Genomic DNA, 20,013 nt, shown 5'->3' on the forward strand with positions numbered 1-20,013 from the left:
GAGGACTGCGCAAGTACACCTACTGGCCAGTCCCTAAACCTTCCCTTAACTTCATGTTAGTCACCCCTATGGTAGGCCCAAGGGCAGGGTGCATTGTAAGCATAAGGTAGGACAAGCCTGACAAGGTTGGCATGTCCTAATAGTGAATTACAGCCATATTCGTTTTTCACTATTGTAAGTTAACCTGCTCTCCATCAGTTAGAATGGGCTGCCAGGATTATTAATGCTATAATCCTAGCGGGCTCGGGGAGCATGGTGCAATGTCGAGTTTGGTATCCCTGAACTCAGGGTTTAATAACGCATCCGTTTGTGTGGATGGTTTTTGGACTCTGTGTTTGAAAATAGCACTTTTAGAAAGTAGCTATTTTCTTGTCTAACTGTCTACCGGTCTCTGCTGGTTCTGGTGTGCGTGTGACAGGAGCTGGGTGGCTCCAGAGGTCTGAATGAGTCCGTGTGGGATGAGTGGGGCATTTGCATTGAGAGTAGGGGAAGAGTAGCTCCTGATAGCCTGCCCTGCCTGATACAATGCTGGCTCCGCCCCCCCGCCAGGCGACTGATGACTCTGTGCCTGCCAGGGACTTTCCTGGCCCCACCTCCTGCCGGGCAACTGATGGCCCTGCCCCTGCCAGTAACAATGCTGGCTCCGCTCCTGCTGGGCGGCTGAGGACTCTGCCCTGCACAGTGAATAGGCCAGGTGCCTAGGCCTGGCAACACCCACAACAAACCCAAGATGGGGGGAAATTCCCCTGCATGGACAAAGGGATCAAAGCCAAAAAGGGGTATAAGAGAAGGACCCCTGAACCAAGAATTTAGATCACTTCTGACAAGGAAACCTGAACCAAGGACAAGAAGCCTACTGATCTAAGGACTGCCTACCCCTTCTGCCAGAGTGCTGTTTGTTGGGGGAATCCTGCAGTTGCTTCTTTATTTTTGCCAAGGAACCAGGAGAGAGGAACTGAGTGTGTACTCTCAAACTTGCTAAGAAAATCTCCAAGGGCTGGAAGAAGTGCCAGCCTCCTGTTGAAGTCACAGGGTCGAAGGACTTCATTTATTTGCTAAAAGTGCTTGTTGCTGGAACCTGAAATCCAGCACCTCTGAAGAATCCAGCAATCTCGACGCCGACGGACGTCGCCGAATCCAGCTCGACATCGTGAGTAACGGCTCCAGTGTCCCGCACCTTCGACGCCGGCCGCCGGGCCCGATCGACGCCAGTAGCGACGCCAGTGAGTAGCGAGTTCGGCTCCAGCTCCAAGTGACCCTGTGTCGACGCCGCCGCTGCTCGCATCGACGCCGAGCCCTCTCGACGCCGTGAGCGCTGCTCACTCTTGCAACATCGATGTCGACGACGCCGTATCCTGCTTCATCCCGTGAGCGCTGCTCCCGCCTGACTTCGGTCGATGCCGCTGCAGATCACCCCGACTCCGAGGCCCGATCGACGCCGAAGACGCGACGCCGGACATCTCGACGCCGCTGATCATCGAGTGCTTCACTTTTTCCAAGGTACTGTGTTGTTGGGGTCTGTGCGACTCCGGGCTCGACGTAGCGCTCCTCGCGGTCGACGCCGAACCTTTGGATTAACTTTGCCTCGATGTCGTGTGACTCCCTTGTGGGTTACATTGTTGCCAAGAACTGTGTTTTAGAGAAGAAGAGTTGCTTTTGATACTAAAGACTTTTGTGCTAAGAAGAAACCGTGCTTGAACCATTATTTTTCCTTCCAAGAGTATTTATTAAGACTGTGGTATATTTTTGTCGTTAATTGGTCTTGTGCTAAGCCTTATATAAAAATACTTATTTTTATAATACTACTGTGTCGTGTCCATTTGTAGTGTATTCACTTTATTACTGTATGTGGTCATAAATGCTTAACGCACTGCCTCTGAGATAAGCCTGTCTGCTTTGCCAAGCTACCAAGGGGGTGAGCAGGGGTTATCTAAGTGTGTGATCCCCTTGCCCTGACTAGAAAAGGTGTGTCCCTATTTGTCAGAAGTGTATACCTCTGCCAACTAGAGACAGCCGCTTCTAACACGAGGCCAGGGTGCATTTCTCGGGCAATATGCAGGGTTCAAGCGGTGGTGTGGAGGTGAGTTAACAGAGGTCTCACTCAGCCGCCATCTTGCTTCTTAATACCCCTTCTGACTATAATCTATTTGAACTAAAAAAATTGAAATCGGTGTATCTCAAAACACAATCAGTATTCACAATCTTGTAGTCGACATCAAGAATTGTTTGAAAGCTTATTACAATTGCAAATTGAAAAGTAAGCATGTGGATAGAACAATATTATTTAAATGGCAAGTATTTCGAGAATTTTAAATATTTACCAAAAAGCTACACAAGCTGAAATGTGGTACCTAAAATGTTGAAATTTTCAGAAAGCCAATGGACCTGTTCACAAAATGCATTACTTGTGTAAAAGTATTTGCACGTGTGCTTGCCTGCACTCCTATCTGTATAATTCATGGGTTCAGAGGAACTCGCGCACAACATCATACAGGAGTGAAGAGCATTTGTCAAGTTAGTGTCAAAGGCATGTTTTTGTTTTGTTAACCATAATTAATATTTCTGTCTGTCATGTCTATCCCACTGCCAGTGGGGTAACAAAACTTGAGGGGGCCCCCTGCAAAGTACATGGAGGTGGTTCCCAGGCTCCGGACCCAACCTGGAGCTCTCAGATGCTACCTGTCCACAGTGCGAGAGCGAGCCCCTTGCACCATGGGGGGTAATTGTTATGCCACTGCCAATGGTCCTGTACCAGTGTCCCAGAAGCAAAAAGGAACCAGCGGATATGGTACATGTTTTGGTCCTGCGGACCCTTACAAAACTTCTGGGACGCTGGACTCAGGCCATAGCGAGAGTCACGGATAAGGAACGATTGACCATTGCTGAACACTGCTGGCTAGGTAGGTTCATACCCTCGCCCCAAAATGGGGAAGGCCATGGACCAGGCCAGGGCCGGACTGGCCGTAGCGGGCACCGGGCGTTTCGCCGGTAGGCCGCTAGGGTGGGTGCCGATTTTGGGCCACTGTGGCCGTTTTTGTTACAGGGCCATTTTTGCAGCATAGCTGCAAAATCTGCCCCTGTAACAAAATCGGCCGGAACCGGCCCTGTAAAACAGCTCGGGCGCTCCCAGGGGGGCCGGCTGAGCTCTTTGCCAGGGCCAGTTTGGGTTCCCAGTCCGGCCCTGGCGCTTATATTGGCTAAGAGAGCAATAGTGATGCAGTGGAAGTCTGGCAGGCCAATGTAGGGTTGAGGGGGAGAGGCAAAGTGACCAAACAGGCAGAGACAGAGGCACAACTAGATCCAAATTTCGGACGGTCTACTAAAAATTTCGGGGGGGGGGGGGGGGGCTAATTCTTCCAGTAATAGGCAGAGTGGAGATGCAGGGGCTCTGTAAGACGGACACCAGACCAGACAGCCTACAGTAGCTCAAAAACTGTCTGTGTGTGTGCCCAGGAAGCTGTCTCAGCCTGGGCTGACACACACAACGGGAGTGGGGCTGAAGCCCTTTGAGCATTATGGGCATTTCAGGCCTGTACAGAGAGCACAGCTCTCCACAGAGATTAGCACCGATGCCTAGTAAAATTCCCTACATCAGACCACTGGGACTTGATCCTCTGTGACTCAATACCCCCAGCTGGAGACATCTCACAGTTGCCTTAGGCATACAGGAGAAGACTTCAGCATAACCATCTGCGTCCTCAGCCTTCTTTTCCCTCATAGACTGACAGGCCCTTAAGACTCTCCTCCTCTCCCTCCGCATGGCCACTGGCCTGGTCCGCAGGGCCGGACTGGGAAGTGAAAGCAGCCCTGGCAAATTTTGCCGGACCAACCCCCGTCTGATGCGCAGCGAGCCAGCCCCCGTCTGACGCGTAGCGAGCGAGCACAGCGAGCGTACCCGATGGCCACTAGGGGGGTTTGGGGGGGTTCACCCCCCAAGAATTTTTTTAAAAACGACATACCAAAATGGTGAATTTTACAGCACATTTTTCATTACATATTCAAATTGTATCAACTTTCAAAGCACAGTAAACAGTAGATGATGACCTTAAAGAACATCAGGTTACCCACCCAGTCATATGTATCCATAGGCATTCTTTCAGAGAGCACCAAAAATAGACACAAGTAGTGAATCAGAAAGAACAAAGTAAAAGTGAGACCAACCCCCACATGGTGTGTAGCGAGCAAGCGCCATGAGCAACCACTAGGGGGAGTTTGGGGGGTTGAACTTCTACCCCCCAAGAAAATTTGGGAGACAGAAAGGCCAAAACAGCAATAGATCTGGTTATGTTTCGTACGTGGGGAGGAGAGAGAGTGGAGGAGGGGGAGAGAGACAGAGTGGGGGAGGGGGAGAGAGAGAGAGGGAGACAGAAGAAGAGAAAGGGAGAAGTAGAGGGAGAAACAGAGGAAGAGAATGAGAGAGGAAGGAGTGGAATGAGAGAAAGATGGGGAGAGGGATGGAAAGAGATAGAGAGAGGGAGGGGGAGATAGAGGAGAGATAGAGAGAGGGAGGGGGAGAGAGAGGGAGAGAGAGGAGAGAGAGAGGTAAGACAGAGGGAGGTGGAGAGAGAGAGAGGGGGGAGACAGAAATACAGGGATATAAGAGAGAGGGAGGGATAGAGAGAGGGAGAGAGAGAAAGGGATATAGAGAAAGGGATAGAGAGTAAGAGAGATATGTGGATAGAGAGGGAGAGAGGGGGGATAGAGGGAGGGGGAGAGTGAGAGGGGGAGAGAGGGATAGGTATAGCGACAGATTGAGAGGGATAAATAGAGAGCGCGTGAGGGAGAGAGAGGGAGAGAGAAATAGAGAGAGGGAGAGAGCGAGAGAGAGGGCAAGAGAAAGAAAGAGTGGGAGGGAGGGAGAAGGAGGGCGAAAGAGCGATGGAGAGAGAGAAAGAGCTAAGAGAGAGAGAAAGAGCTAAGAGAGAGAGAAAGAGCTGAGTGAGAGAGAGAGGGAGAGAGAGAGAGAGAGAGAGAGAGAGAGAGAGAGAGAGAGAGAGAGAGAGAGTGAGAGAGAGATCACACTGTTCCCTTTTCTGTCCGCATTTGTCTTTTCTTCTTCCTTTCATCTCTACACCCCCGACTGGCTCCGCTTCAGCCACCTATGGGGCAACATGCATGCCAGACAGAGCACGACTGTGCTACCTGTACGTCCCAATATTGACAGCGGGCAACACTTAAACCAAAAGGTCCATAGTCATAGAGACGTTTTAAGGTTATGGGCATGAGATAAATGCACATCCACCGAGTCTGAAATGGAACACATTACGCAGTCTGTGCTTATCCCAACACCAGCCAAGGATCCAGCCTTCCTGGACCAAACTTGGACGCCTCTGAGTTAGCATTTCAAAACTTGTTGTAAACTGCAGCAGATCCAAAAGAAGAGACAACTTTTTTTTACATTACGTTTGTCAGCCTCACTTTCCTTTGGTCCCCAAAGTGCAAACAAATGCGTGATCATGCGATTAACTCCAATGTTTAAACACAACTGGGTTTTTAGTCAAAAATAAGTAGATTTCACTGTTAGGAGTTATCACAAAGGCACATGATATGGCAATTTCAATGGACACAATGGGGTCAGGTTTGCAGGATGCACCACCGTGTACAGTTGTACTACAAAGATGGCCTTTCTGGCTCTGCCAGTGATTTACAACAATAAAGTGTGTCTGCATCTCACTGAATAGTTTCTCAAACTAAGAGCAAAAATAGCTTGGTGCAGCCTACAGATTCCATGCACAATCCCTCAAAGTTACAGCAATTGCTGATCACTAATATTAATCCAACCCATGCCAAGGCCGTGATTAAAGTAGGAGCATGAACAAAGCAGCCAGCCAGCCTGGACTAGTTTCAGCATGGTTTAAGCAGTGAAATAAGAACTAGGCATGCCGAAATAAATTCCTTTGCCATCGTCTAAGATTTAAGCAGCTCACTAGAGCCTCCACTTGGTAGAAAACACATTCAGAAGTAATGCGCTGGAAATAAAGATGCAAGGGTCTGCACTCTAGAGAGATTTTTACGATTTGAGAACATGCATAACTTATGAAAATGTCACACATAGCAATCTGAAACCTTGGCAGCTATGGGCAGGCTCTAGCTGACGACTCCGAGGGACTCCAAGACTAGAGGCCTCATGTAACATACAGAGCTGTGCTGTGCATATATGGTCAGTGGTAGGCAACTTACCACTGACCGTATATGCACAGCACAGCTCTGTATGTTACACACTGTGGTAACTTTGTCGGATTGGAATCACATTGCTCTGCAGCTGCTAATGTATTTTCAATCTTGCAATATAGATTAAATACTCATTGGCAGTCATTAATAATCTGTTTTTTTTATATAGCGCTTCATACCAATCCTATGCAGCTTCTTAGTGTTTTAAATAAGAGGAGTTCTTACTAACAAATGTACCCAATTTAACGTCCATTTGGCCTGCATCAGAGGGACGTAGTCCGAGGCTGGGTTAGCTGGAAATTGAACTCATATTATAAAGATCATATCAGACGACGTAGGTGAGTGTTTACTCAACAAGTAACAATAGGATCTCTCAAAAGCAGTGACCCACGGACTTATTTACATTATAGGCACTCTGTGATCTGCATGGTGCATGTTCTTTGCAGCAGGCATATTAACTCACTGTGCTACCTTACCATGAGTCATAACTTGTAATCTGATGGATTCGTCACATATGATCCTATTCTTTTAAGTATTATGCTTTTATGATTTAAGCGTTTAAATCGAATAAAGCTTGTTTTGATTTTGATTTGATTTGAGTCAAAACTTCCACTAGTCAAACCTCCAATCTTTCTCTAGAAATAACATTAATCACCAGTGTTATCTTGCCATTTTTTTGTTGCCTGAAAATTGCTGGAGGCCAGAAACGCGGCAACAGGTGCTTTTCAAACCATGATATACTTGCAAACATGATACCCCCTGTTGCACCAGTCGCACCACCCTAGAGCTGGCTCTGGATAAAGGTCTGGCCACTACTCAATACTATAATGGATCAATGGACAGCAATAAGGACAGCAAGAGCTACTTGGAGTATTCTGGACATGGATTCCTTGATTAGTAAGGTTTCAAAGGATCGTTCTTTGATGAGACCATTTATGAAATCAACATGTCCTACTTGGGATCTACCTCTAGTCTTTAAAGCTTCATAGTCTCATCCTTGTGAGCCTTTGGTGGAGGTAGACACTGGAAACATGTGTCCTTTAAGGTGTTCTCTTTGGCATCCATAACATCAGTCTGTAGACAAAGTGAGTTGGGTCTGTTGTCTATTAAACCCTGCTATTTGAGGATTTTTATCAGATAGACTGATTCTTAGATTAGGACCAGGTTTCCATCCTAAAGTTATGTCTTCTTTCCATGAAGACAAGAAATATTTTTCTGTCTTCTTTTGCAGCATCTACAATTCCTGAGAAGGATACTTTAAACACAGTGCATATGCTGAGGACACTGTAGATCTATGTGTCTTATCTGGTGAGGTCACAAGACTGTAGATAGTGTGAAAATATTTTCATTTTGATATATTTTAATATGGGCAGAAAGCTTCCTCCCCGACTTTGAGTAACTGGATTAGAACTCCTATGAGCATGGCCTATGTTTCACATGACATAGTTTTACCAGGCAAGGTGACGACATGTCCATTCGAGGAATGGCTGCTTCCTGGGCTGACACTTGTGGGGCTTCAATGTTAGATAGATTAAAGCAGCCACCTGCGCTACCCCGTCCACTTTTGTCTCATGTTATAGATTGGATATGGGGAACCTTGAGTCCATGGAGTTTTGGTTCCAGAGTATCAGCAGCCACTCCTAGTTTTGCAATAAAATTCGAATATGCAACAATTTGGAGTTTTTGTCATTCTTCAGGTTGTGAATGTTGCTCTGGAAAATTGTTTGAGGAGGTAATAATTTGATACCTATTGGTAAACTCTGAAAAACAGTTTCTCATACCAAATATTACAACCGACCCTCTAGGTTTCCATTTCACATCATGGATTTCCTTATAGCTTACAGTATGCAGGCATTGTTGAGTTGAGTTTCTTCCCTCTTTATTTCCTGTGTATTAGAGAGGTATTAAGGGTGACGGCGGGCAGAGTTTGCTTTTTGATTGGCTGTAGCTGCGGAAGTCATCTCCCTGAATGTACAGTTCAAGGTTTTCGTTCATTGTGATTTGCACGCATACCATTTTAAAAAGATCCGTCAGACAAACCATGTAGAAATAAGTATTCAAAAAAGCTGCAAATTAAACATTTTATACATTGTAATTCTCCTGTGGTAGAAATATATGTTTTTCTACAAATTCCCAGTTATTCTAATGTACAAGTACTATGCTATAGCAGACAGATAATCATTTACTTCAGCTGGAGTGAGCCTTTTAAATCCTGCTTCATTGCAGATACCGACTTCAATGTTGTCTTCTGTCATCTGTCCTTCAAAGCTTTCCTTTAATGTTAAAATGGCTGTGTGAATGGCATCTTCAAGTTCCAGTTCTTCATTATACTGTTTATCAAGGAAAGTTTTTCCATTCACGTAATTTTCCCCATAGCAGTTGCTTTCCATGCAAAATAGGCACCAGAAGGATCAGACTGGAATAAATATGGCCTTTCCTCATCCTAACCAGCAATTAACAATGATCCACCAAATGGGCGAACACCACCGGACTGTGTGTACTCTTGCATTACTGAAGCAACTCCGAGCCCTCCGTACCAGTACCCTGTAGTCAGGACCCATGCCACTGACCACCACCACTGCGCGACGCGGCCCCTCCCGCCAACTTCAGTGAAGACCAGGCATTAACGACAAAGTCATCATGAGTCATTAATGATGAAAGTTAGTAACTGTAATTGTCGGTACGGGAGCCAGCCCAGGGCGGAAAAAATTAAAATACACTTACTCAGTCACAGTCACGGTCACGTCGGCCCGGCCCGGCTCCTGCTGTTGGTGGGTGGCACTGGCAGACACAGGAGGACAGGCTAGTACTTCCAGGGGCGGGAGCGGGCTAGCCACCACAGTAATAATTAAATTATGGCCGCGCCCGCTCCGGTGAGGTCCTTTCAGGGCTGGCTGACTCTCTCGTCGTGATGGCGATGACTGCGCAGTTCTTTTGCCCACAATGCAATGCGCATGCGGGGGGCACCCTAGGCGCGCAGACGCGCCGGAGGAGGCAGGGCATGACTGCGCGCTGCGCACAGGCAGTCAGGCAGTCAGGCACCTCCCTCGATCCCTCCTCCCTCCTGAAACGCTTCTTCCGCTTTTTATTTAGGTTGCTGCTTGCACTCGGATCAGGCTTCTTGCTGCTGCGTGGCGCTGTAGCATGGGCGGCGCTGCAGGCAGTCACAGCACGACTGACACTGACCTGCACACTGATGCTGACGCTTGGCCTGTGACGGACGGACCGAAAACGAAAATCGGCCCTCACTCACAAAACCGGCCCCCTCCTGGCTCAAAACCGGCCTCCAACCCCTCCAGCCGACCGGGGGATTGCCCGGTGCCCGAAAGCACCAGTCCGGCCCTGCTGGTCCGCACCTTCCTTTCTGCTCAGGCTCACTTCCCCACCTTCCCTTTCCTTAGTTGTAATCAGTGCTTTAAATGGGCCAGTACTGTCCGGTACGGAGTACCTGCACTTTTTTATTTTGAGTGGGAGAGTACCGGTACTTCTCAAGAGAAATACAATACTTTTCATCAGAGAGTACCAGCACTTTTCAGAAACAAGCTGCAGTGTAACTGCACTTTTATTTTTCAATTTCAAGCACTGGCTGTAATACCTCCAACAGCACTAAAGGAGAGTTTTCAGTTGGGTCGGGGCAGGGTTTTCTTCCGCCGCATTTAGCTTAATATTTGTTTTTGAAGATGACACTATGACGCAGGCACCAGGAAGTCTACACAGGCGAGGAGCATGTGACTCGCCCCCGCTCCAATGGCTTACTGTTTCAGATTCACCCCTATAGCTCTCCCTGTATATACACTATTTTCTACATGTGAATAATGTATTTTTATTTTTATATCGTTAATATTTCTGACAACCAGCTATGGGACCGATAAAAAAACATTACAATTCAACAGATTATTGATCTATGTTTCTGCTTCCAGAATGTATACTTGAGCACTGCAGCTTATGTGTCTATCAACCTCAAAAAATACCTGTGCCTAAAAACTTTTACATGCATAGCACTGAAAATGTGTAACATTAAGTGATGCATACCATCACTAAATGCACATTAGATCAATGCTTACCAGTTGGTTATCACCTAAACGAAGACGAAGCTGATAGCAGTCAAGGGGCAAGATCTTGAGGGACTTTGTCAGACACTGGAGAACCGAACGCCTGTTTTCTGCGCATACCAGTGCATAAAGTGAGTTACGTCACCTAATATTTCTCAGATAGTACAGTTCGGAAAGAGTGAGCAAAGTTTGCCTCTTTCTGTTTTTTTTTGCCTCTTTCTGATTCTGAGCTATGCTGTGATGTCTTAAAATGAAGCACTAACTCAGAGGAAATGGGGTTAAATTAATCAACTGTATGCACTGCAGGCGCATAAAACAGTACTAGGCTCTAAACTGCGCCAGGAAAACGCCTCTGGGCGCGCTCGCGCACACACAGATATATTTGGGTTCCAGGGAACCAATATTTATTCCGAATCGCTCAAAGCAACTTTAATGATAACGACTGAATATACAATGAAAGCGTTTCTATAAGCGGTTAATTTATCCAGCTTTCTAAACCTAGTCGAGCAGTACATGGGTGATAAGATCTATGAACATTTTACTACATTTTGTGGGTAGGCTACTTTACCAATTTAGGCGTATTACAGTACAATGTCACTAATATATCAGCCCAGACGTCAATCATTTTTCATACAATCTCTGTATGGAAATCCCCGTTTTTTAGGTCGCGCCTGCGATTGCAGGGGCAAAAGCCCCTGCTGTCGCAAAGCGATCTATTGCAATCATTTCAGCCATTTTCCCGTTCAAGGACTAGGCAGAGACAACAGACTGTCACGAGCACGCAGCCGGCCGGGATCGGATCAGGTCACGCGCTCCGATCCCGGCCGGCTGTTCACAACACATGCACACATGCACACGCAGGCACAGGCAGGGACACACACACACAGGCAGGCACACACGCAGGCACAGGCAGGCACACACGCAGGCACACACAACACACACACACACACAGACAGACGCACGCACACACATCCCCCTCCCCCCAACTCACCGGGCTCTTTTAGTGCATTCTCGATCCTCGATCTCCCTCTGCAGGCCAGCGCTGGTCTTCACCCGGGCCCCCTCCTGGGACCCGGGACTTCAGATGCCACACTCCGCCCTCTCACGCTCAGCCCGGGCTGCGTGCGGTGGCGCAGCAGCTGTTTGAGTTCCAGTCTTCGGGCTCGCCCTGCCCCGAGCGGCGGAGGCAGCTCCGCGAGAGGAAGGAGCACGCGCCGCCCCGCCCCCGGCTGCCAGCAGCAGCTGCACGCGCTGCGCCTCGCTCTGCACAGGCTCCCTCAGCCCCAGCCGCTGCGCGGCTTCCCCGGCCGCCCCCATGTACGGATCGGACAAGCCCGTCCTGAACATGATGGACTATGGATTCAGGGTTCCGGCGCCCAGCGGAGACTTTAGCCCCTTCAGCGCTAGCATTCCGGTGTTCCGTCGTTTTGATCTTCCCTTCGGTATGATCTCCCCCTTCGCATCTGCGCATGCGGATGCACATTTGAAACAGTAGCCAAACAGTAACACTTTTGCATGTATTTTTGATCTCCCCCAGCACAGCCGCAAAATACCAAATCTATTTCTCTTCCTCTGTGCTACCCTCCCACCCCGCTCTAAAGTTTTCAATCCAGCAGTCACACCCTCGTTGATATTAATCACTCACACTTTTATTTGTATTAATGTTAACATTTATTGCCTTTATGTTGCCAAAATTGCTAAAATACATCATACAGATATAATATACACCATTGTAATTACCTAAATGCATGTAAGAACCATGACATGAAGGAATAATTTTACATTTTTCTGAGCTACTATGGGGATTAAGCATCCTTTGAGATTTTATTAAGTGTGGACAGTAGCGTGACTTTATTTTGTTGGTTAAACATGTTCAACTGGCCAAGGTTTCTGTTGCATATCTTCTCACTTTATGAATTTATATTTTTTTCACTGTCAATTAATGTGCTTACACATCCTTTTAAGAAACTCTTCCAGGGAAACTAGTTGGTCTCTGCTGGAATCAATGGGCCTTATTTATTAAGGCCTTGCGCCGCCGGTGCGTCACTTTTTCCCATTTTAAAAGTGACGCACCGGCGGCGCAAGGCCTTCATAAATACGGCCCAATGTGTTTTGTGAACACAAGTGTATTTTTTTTAAATCATGCAAACAAACAGCGCAGAGAGTGTCTCACTGGTTAGCTCTTGTGTTCCACGCACAGATACCCAAGTGAGATGTCAAAAGAGTTACACATGTGGAGTGTTTACAGTGTCCAGCTTCACAACTGAAATACGTAATATCGACTCGTAAGGCACAAATGGGAGCTTCGCACAACGCTATCCCCAAAATTCCAATCAATCAGGTTGTAGATGAGAGAATCCCCCCACCCATCTCCTGTAACTATACAAACTCTGACCGGAACAATCAGGCGTCATAATTAAATCACATTTTTATTAGCCCTCTGCCAATTAGAGTTTATTAAATTTTGAACATACCATAAAAGCACAGCAGTTTATATTTGGAAAAAAAAATCATTGTTATTATAAACCTCTCTTTTATTCTACCCTTAATCCCGTCAGGTGGATTAGCAACGGGAGGCCTCCGGATCTCCCTCCCTCCCTCCCCACACACACACTATCTGACATACCTTACAGCACCTTTGCGCTTTTAAGGTGATAAAACTTCAGGTGTTCTCACACTAACACAGGATAAATACAATAATTCACTCATGCTCAAAAGGTCACCTTTCCCCCATAAGCAGTTCTTGGCAAAAGGCAAGTGAGACCCAAACTGGACACCAGATAGCGACAGCAATACAAAAGTTGTAGTTAAAAATCTGTCGAAAGCTGCTTCATATTTATAAAAACACAGCGAACCTTTCTGTCTGTTCCATGTTAAAAAAAGCATCGGCATAGCCAATAGGTCTCGCTTTTGGGACCTTATAAGTATTTCGTTATGCAGCACAATATCCTTGGTGCAACAGCATCAACTGTTGCATGGCTAAACACTTCTAAGGTCCCAAAGGCGAGACCTATTGGCTATGCCAATGCTTGTCCTGATATGCCTGTACTACAACTGGACGCCGATTCATACAACTTCCTTGGCACCTGCTCTCAAGATGCCTTAACAAAAGAAATCCAAAAGGCAGAAATAAATAAACATAAGCACAGCAAGTGTGTATTGTTTATAAAAAGTGGAGTTAGCGCACAAAAGTCCTAGTTCTAATTTGAAGGAACTGTATTCATATCATCAGATGCGACACTGTGTCGTTTCATACTGCCTGTGTTTGCCACTTGGAAAGGCAAATATCTTTCGGTGTTAAAAAGTGTACAGCTCCTTCCAGAATGGTTTGCAATCAATCCCCTTGTCTTTTAAGTTTTTGGCAGCCATGTTAGTAGTACACCTGAAACTACTCGGTATGACATTAGTAAGGGTTGAACGCTTTAATATAATATCTACTGATTCACAACTTCACAAATACTGTGTACAATTTCAATTGCAAACTTAACAGACCGCGCCCTCCCACTTTTACCACTGCGCCACACTCTGAACTTTGGCAAACTCACCTGAGGAAGGCCTCCCTGGAGTATTCTTTCCTGGATTGCCACTCACTCCTGGATTTACACGGTTTCTTTTGCAGCATCCACCCTTGTGCGGGTCAAATTTTCCAGTCAGAGTTCTTTTGTTCCTGTTACAGCTCCCTCAGGTGAAGTACAGATATGCGCATTCTCGCAAAGCGTGTCAGCAGGTTCCCATGCTGCAGGCGGTCTGTCGATGAACACTCAAACCCGGCAGCTTTCAGAAACGTCACTGTTTGTTTTGGTGGCATAATCATTGGTCTCGCGGGCAACCCAGTTAAACTGGGTCTGTTTACTTTATTGGCGCGAATAGTACAGCTTCACGCAAGCACAGGAATGGCCGTCAGCCTGGGCTCGGTGTTAGAGGAAATGGCCTGTTGTTAACACAAACCTGGGTCTGTGTGCACTGGAAACAATAACCCCTGCTCTGATTGTTTATACGCTCAGATAACTGCTATCTGAGTCCCCGTGCAGGCTGTACACTCGATCACGAACCGTTGTTTTTCAGGCAGAGACCAAACATATGACAACAGCATAAATGTGTTTCTTTTCATATTTTTTTTAATGTATAAAATAATGCTTTCACCACCTTTGAACAGAACGTAATTGTAAAGGCCCCAAAGAGTTTTAAAAATCGAGACACATTTTACAAGTTTATGTTCTTCCCCACAATTTATACGATTATTATTTATACAAACATCCATTAGACTTGCTTTCAGATCCAGAAAAGGTCTTTGCTGAAAAGATTAGTAGCACCAGCATTTCCGGAAGTCTACATTCTGACAGGAAATAATGGGCATTCCTGTGAGCCCGGTGGAAAGTACTGGAACAATGGCAGTGGGAGATAAGGTGCTGCAGTTAACTCTTCCTCATAGAGGAGCAGATTTGCTTATCAAGAATAAAATGCTTCAGTTTAGTCTAACTGGAATCAAGGCTTGCATAAACTTTCCAACAGTCAATTCTGTGATTTCCTAAGTGGGTAACATACACAATGTGATTTTACTAACTAACGTGAAGTGAAGTGAATGTTGCATTTACTGTGAGATAGCAGCCAAACATGATAACATATTACAACTCTCATAAAAAACAAGGCGGTAGAACTGAAGAAATGGTTGCGCAACCATAGTCACTGAAATTATGCGCAGAGGTAACTAAAATGCGTGAAAACTAAAAGGCAAATTATGTAGCATAGCACCGTACATTTTGAGGTCGTTTTATTTCAATATTTTGCCATAGTTCTTTTACATTTTAAAACTTTGTGACTAAGGTTTCACCTCATTAATAGCAGTTAGACGCCTAAACACAGTAATTTGCGCCTGATAGCTGACCTGTATCTCCGCCACAAAAAACCTGCCAGGTATGGTAGCGTTTTAATTAACTTTGAATTTGTTTGATTTTATTTTCTTAATTTGAGCAAATCATGCAGAAAATGATGGATTATGTGGCAAGTGTGGCACATTCTTAATTATGCAGAAAACACTATGGCACCAGAATCATATAATTCCAGTGAATCTGTCCACAACTAATCCCCTTAAAGCGCGCCCATATAAAGAAACTCTTTGCAAGTGGAGTACTTTGTTCTGTGCACTGTGAATAGTCCTTTAATAATTGCTAACCACTGATTGCGCAGGAAAAGGGAGGAGCGAGATGGGGCGGAAGTTTTTGAGGTCGGTGGGGTCCACTGTAGGTTTCTTCAGTAGGGCGCTGAGCTCGGCATGCTTCCAGCTGTCCGGGAAGGTGGCGGTGTCGAAGGAGGTGCCATGTCTGAACTGGGGTGGCGGAGTGGGCTAAAGAAAGGTGGTAGATTAAACCCAGATCTTTTGACTGGGTGTGAGTGTTTGATTGATTCAGATGCTCCGTCCATCACCACCCCCTTTTGTACCGCTTTTGGCCGCCATAAGAGTGGCAGGGTATGCTCAGAAGTGAGTCCCTTGCTCACTTTGCCACTGGATTCAAGCAAGCCGGGCTGAAGACGGCTGGAATGCCAGAAACCGGTCCTCGGAAGCTTGTTTCCGGTCCAGGGAAGGCATGGCTTGGCCGTTCGGGCTGGACTGTTCCCATGAGGCACAGGGTCAGACTGATTTGCATATAGCCATGTCTGAACTGGGGTGGCGGAGTGGGCTAAAGAAAGGTGATGGATTAAACCCAGATCTTTTGACTGGATGTGAGTGTTTGATTGATTCAGATGCTCCGTCCATCACCACCCCCCTTTTGTACCCCAAAATGTACTAATGGCTACATACCACACTCTTACCACTCATCTGTTGATTGGTCATGGCTCATTTGCGACTCTTGTATTTTGTGTGGCACTTGGATTTTCAGCTTGAAGAAAACCACATTCTACAATGTGACACAGTGCACTAGTTTTTAAAATTACACGTTTTGTGGTAAGAAAGGGAGCTACATTTTTGCAGTTGTACAGGTTAATTTAACAGTTTTTTTCACATTTTAAAGCTTATTTGCCACCAGTAGCAAAGCAAGGTTATTATTTAGTCATCATGATCTCCAAAGACAAATTCATACAAATGTGTGAGAAAATACAACAACCACAAAGACCCTTTGATCAGAGCTAGGTTTTGATTTTCTCAACTTCCTTGCTGGGGTTAGCTGAATTGGTAAACTGATTGATTCGTTTGACTATAAATTGTTGTGGGTCATTCGGCAAGGAGTTTAATGGCATCAAACCGTTTTACAGGGACGCGCTATTATAGGAGGAGGATTGCTTGAGTCTGCTGATTAGTTTCGAGAGTTTATTTTTTCAATGTTTTGCTTTGAACCTTGGAATAAGTTACACATGTTTCAATGGCTTTATGGGTCGGAGAGCGGATGTGGGATTACTTCTAAGAATGTGTGCATGGGTTTATACGTTGTTCTGTGGGTGTGTAAATGGGTGCATGAGTGAGTGGTTGTGTGGATGAATAAGTGGCTGTGTTAAGAGGCTGTAAGGGGGAGTGAGTGTGTGTTAGTGGCTGTCTAAGTGGGTGCGTGAGTACCTGTATGGGAGAGAGTGTGTGGTTGTGTGAGTGGCTGTATGGGTACGTGAATGGTGGTATGAATATGTGTATGGCTGAGTGAGTGGTTGTGTGAGTGCCTGTTTGAGTGAGTGAGGGGGTGGGTGAGTTGCTCTAAGGATGAGTGAGTGTCTGTGTGAGTACTTTTAGGGGCCTGTGAATGGGCATGTGAGTGGTTGGGTGTGTGAGTGGGTGTAGGAGAGGTTGTATAGGGATGTGAGTGGGTGTGTGAGTGATTCTGTGGATGATGTCTTCAGTGATCTCATCAATGATGTAATTTGAGATGTCATCAGCGATGTCACTGACCAAGTCATGAGTGATGTAATATGGAAGATCATAAGTAGTGCATTACAGTGGCGTAAGTTAAGTTTAGCTTGGGTAACTATAACTGCTGAATTTCTATGGTTTTGTACAAGTGCAATCTGAGACTAACAATAACGTCCCTGTAACCCTTGTTTTTTTAGTGAATTTCTAAGGTTTTTAAATTCTATTTCCTAACTATAACTGTATCGTCCCTGTAAGCTTTGTTTTTTTGTGTGAATTTCTACGTTTTTTTAAAACTTCTATTTCCTAACTGTAACATCCCTGTAACCTTCAGTTTTCTAAGTGAGTTTCTAAGTTTTTAAAAATGTTATTTTGCACTTAAAACAAACCTTGTAACCTTTTATTTTTTTAGTAAATTGATACTGTTTTTGTAATTGTATTTCCAAACTATAACATCCCTGTAACCTTTGTTTTTTTAGAGACTGGTCTGTGAGTGGGTGCATAAGTGCCTGAGTGGTTTTGTCAGTGGGTGTGAGAGTGTCTGACTATGTCTGTGAGAGGGTGCATGAGTGTTTGAGTCAGCCTATGAGTGCGTATGAGAGTGTCTGTGTAGGTCTGTGAGTGGGTGTATGAGTGGATCTGTGAGTGGGTGTGTGAATATATGAGTGGCTTTGTGAGTGGGTGTATCAGTGTCTGGGTGAGTCTGTTAATGGCTGTGTGAATACCTGAATGGGTGAGTGGATGTCTATGTTTATGTGTGGGTGCCTCAGCAGCTGTGTCAGTGACTGAGCCATAATGGAACAGCAACTGCCCTGTTATGAAAAAAAGAGTCCACAGTTTTGCATAAAATATCTACCCAAGTGGAGTACTTTCTTCTGGTTAATTACTAAGGGGCTCATTACGATGCTGGTCGGAGGAGCATCTGACCGGCATCGGGTCGGAAACGGGACAATCTGCCAAGGAGTCAGCGGGCCTGCTTTCCAAATTACAATTACAATGCGACCGCCTTCACGGGGTCGGAAAGTGTATGGTTCCTACTGTGGCTAGTGCTGAGGGCTGCACACAAGCTGAGGAAAATTGAATTTTGCCTTGTTATGTGTCCCTACGTGTTCCCCATCATGTAATATATGTGCATGATTTCTATGCATTTCCCCTCCATGGCCGATAATAAAGACGCATTTACAGTTGCGTCCAACGTTAGTATGTCAGTTATCCAGTCCTCCGTGAAAGCAACGTGAATTAGGTTTCAGGCCTATGTTGCCAACGTCTTTACATGGTGCACGTTAAATCATCGAGTTGCACCCGTTTCTAGGGCTCCACAGGGCCCGGATACAAGATTCAGGCCTCTAGCCTTCTGAACCACTCCGAGAGATGCAGCCCCGCCCGCATCCCTGACCCTTCCCTTACTTCCTGCCAAGCAACGCGGTGCCCGGCTCGGCCTGGCCTGCCTGCCAAGAATATGTTATGCCTACAGTTATCTGTTCAGCTCCCCGGCTTCACATTCCTAGCTAACGAACAGGATAAACATATCCGTCTACAGTCCAGTCATTCTGTCTCCATGCAAGTGATTTCCTGAATTAGTATCCCTAGAAGATTCATAGCTCACGCAATACATAAAGAAATATATGCATGCACTAGCCTTTAGTGACAAGCAGCCTTTGCCCTGATGACTTTTAGAATCAAGCAACATGTACTCTAAACACAAGATATCAGATACACTATAGGTACAGGTCGTTCTGACATCCCAGACCTCAGTCTCCTCTACTAGTGCCAGAAATCAGCGCCCCCCAGCTCTCCCCAGTTACACGTCATGACTCGTTTTGCGCGCACCAGTAGGTTAAAGGTTCCAGCTGCCCATGAAGCCCCCTTCATGTGTCCACCCACTTATGACACTTCTGTGACGTCTACATCACACACCTCCGTGCACGCCCTGTGCACGCCTTCTTTCACGCCCATATGTTCTTATCTTCCTCTTTTTCACTTGTTACGCCTACTATATTCAATGCAACTGTACTGTTTTACTATATATATTGTATGATGTTAACGAAATATTGAGATTGTCCCTTCCTGAACCTTAGCAGGTGATGGAACCCGATGTCCATTGGCTCGAGCCACTTAATTAAAGCCCGTATGACTCAGATACCACGGACTCTGCCTCTCATTTATTGAGCTATCCTTTTTCCTTTAATGCATAGAAAAATAGTACCGGTAATTTATTTATTTACCACATAATGGCGCCCAAACAGGAACGAGCCCCTTCCCCACGCGCCGGCGATGTAACGCAGGCCCCCTGACCCCTTCTACAGCCGTGACGGACCCCTACTGTGCACCTGCAGGTTTTCCTGCTAAACTCCCTCAGGCCCACGGAGGAGACGGAGACTGCGGTCCAGCATCCAGACGAGGCGGTGAGGAAGGCGGAGAGTCCCGACCAGAGCCCAAGCCGAGAGAGCAAGGTCCGAGGTATCCGGAGGCCCACCTGTTTCCGAAGCCCGAAGCGCATGCGTAGTGCGTAGCAGTAACCAGACGTCGTAGCAGCCCAGTCCAGTCCAGTTTCCGAGGCCTTCAGTTTTGCTTCCCGGTGAGTACCGTTGCTGGGAACGCATCTAGACGGGTTAATAATTTGTGCCCGGTCCAGACGGGTTTGGGTACACAGATCCGGTCCGACGTGTTCACCTAGGTGGATACGGTATGACGTGTCTCTTTATGAGACCGGTATGTTCTGTACTGTTTTAGCAGTGCATCCAGTAATTCTGTTTTCTAGTATAGTCTCTCGAGATTTCCAGTATTATGTTTTCAATGTACTAGGTAGTATCTGTTCGAACTGTTTCTAATGTGTTTTTTTTGATGTCGTGGTATGAATGATTTGTTTTGCTATTTATTACTGTGTTCATTGTGTATTGTGTTCAAGTTCGAGTATGTTCAAATATGCCTCTGTTTTCAAAGTTACGTCAGATAGGA

General features: G+C 46.1%; 1 protein-coding gene across 1 annotated transcript in view; it reads right to left on the reverse strand.

The window, feature by feature from the left end:
* ARHGAP28 (Rho GTPase activating protein 28) overlaps positions 1 to 14,057 on the reverse strand; it is a 1,241,333-nt gene extending 1,227,276 nt beyond the window's left edge. The window contains exon 1 of the mRNA XM_078687539.1: positions 13,769 to 14,057. The gene's annotated coding sequence lies outside the window, so the exon portion shown is untranslated. The remainder of the gene's footprint in view (positions 1 to 13,768) is intronic.
* Between the last annotated feature and the right edge of the window lie 5,956 nt (positions 14,058 to 20,013).

The sequence above is a fragment of the Lissotriton helveticus genome, chromosome 4_1, assembly GCF_964261635.1.
Source record: "Lissotriton helveticus chromosome 4_1, aLisHel1.1, whole genome shotgun sequence".
Taxonomy (NCBI): domain Eukaryota; kingdom Metazoa; phylum Chordata; class Amphibia; order Caudata; family Salamandridae; genus Lissotriton; species Lissotriton helveticus.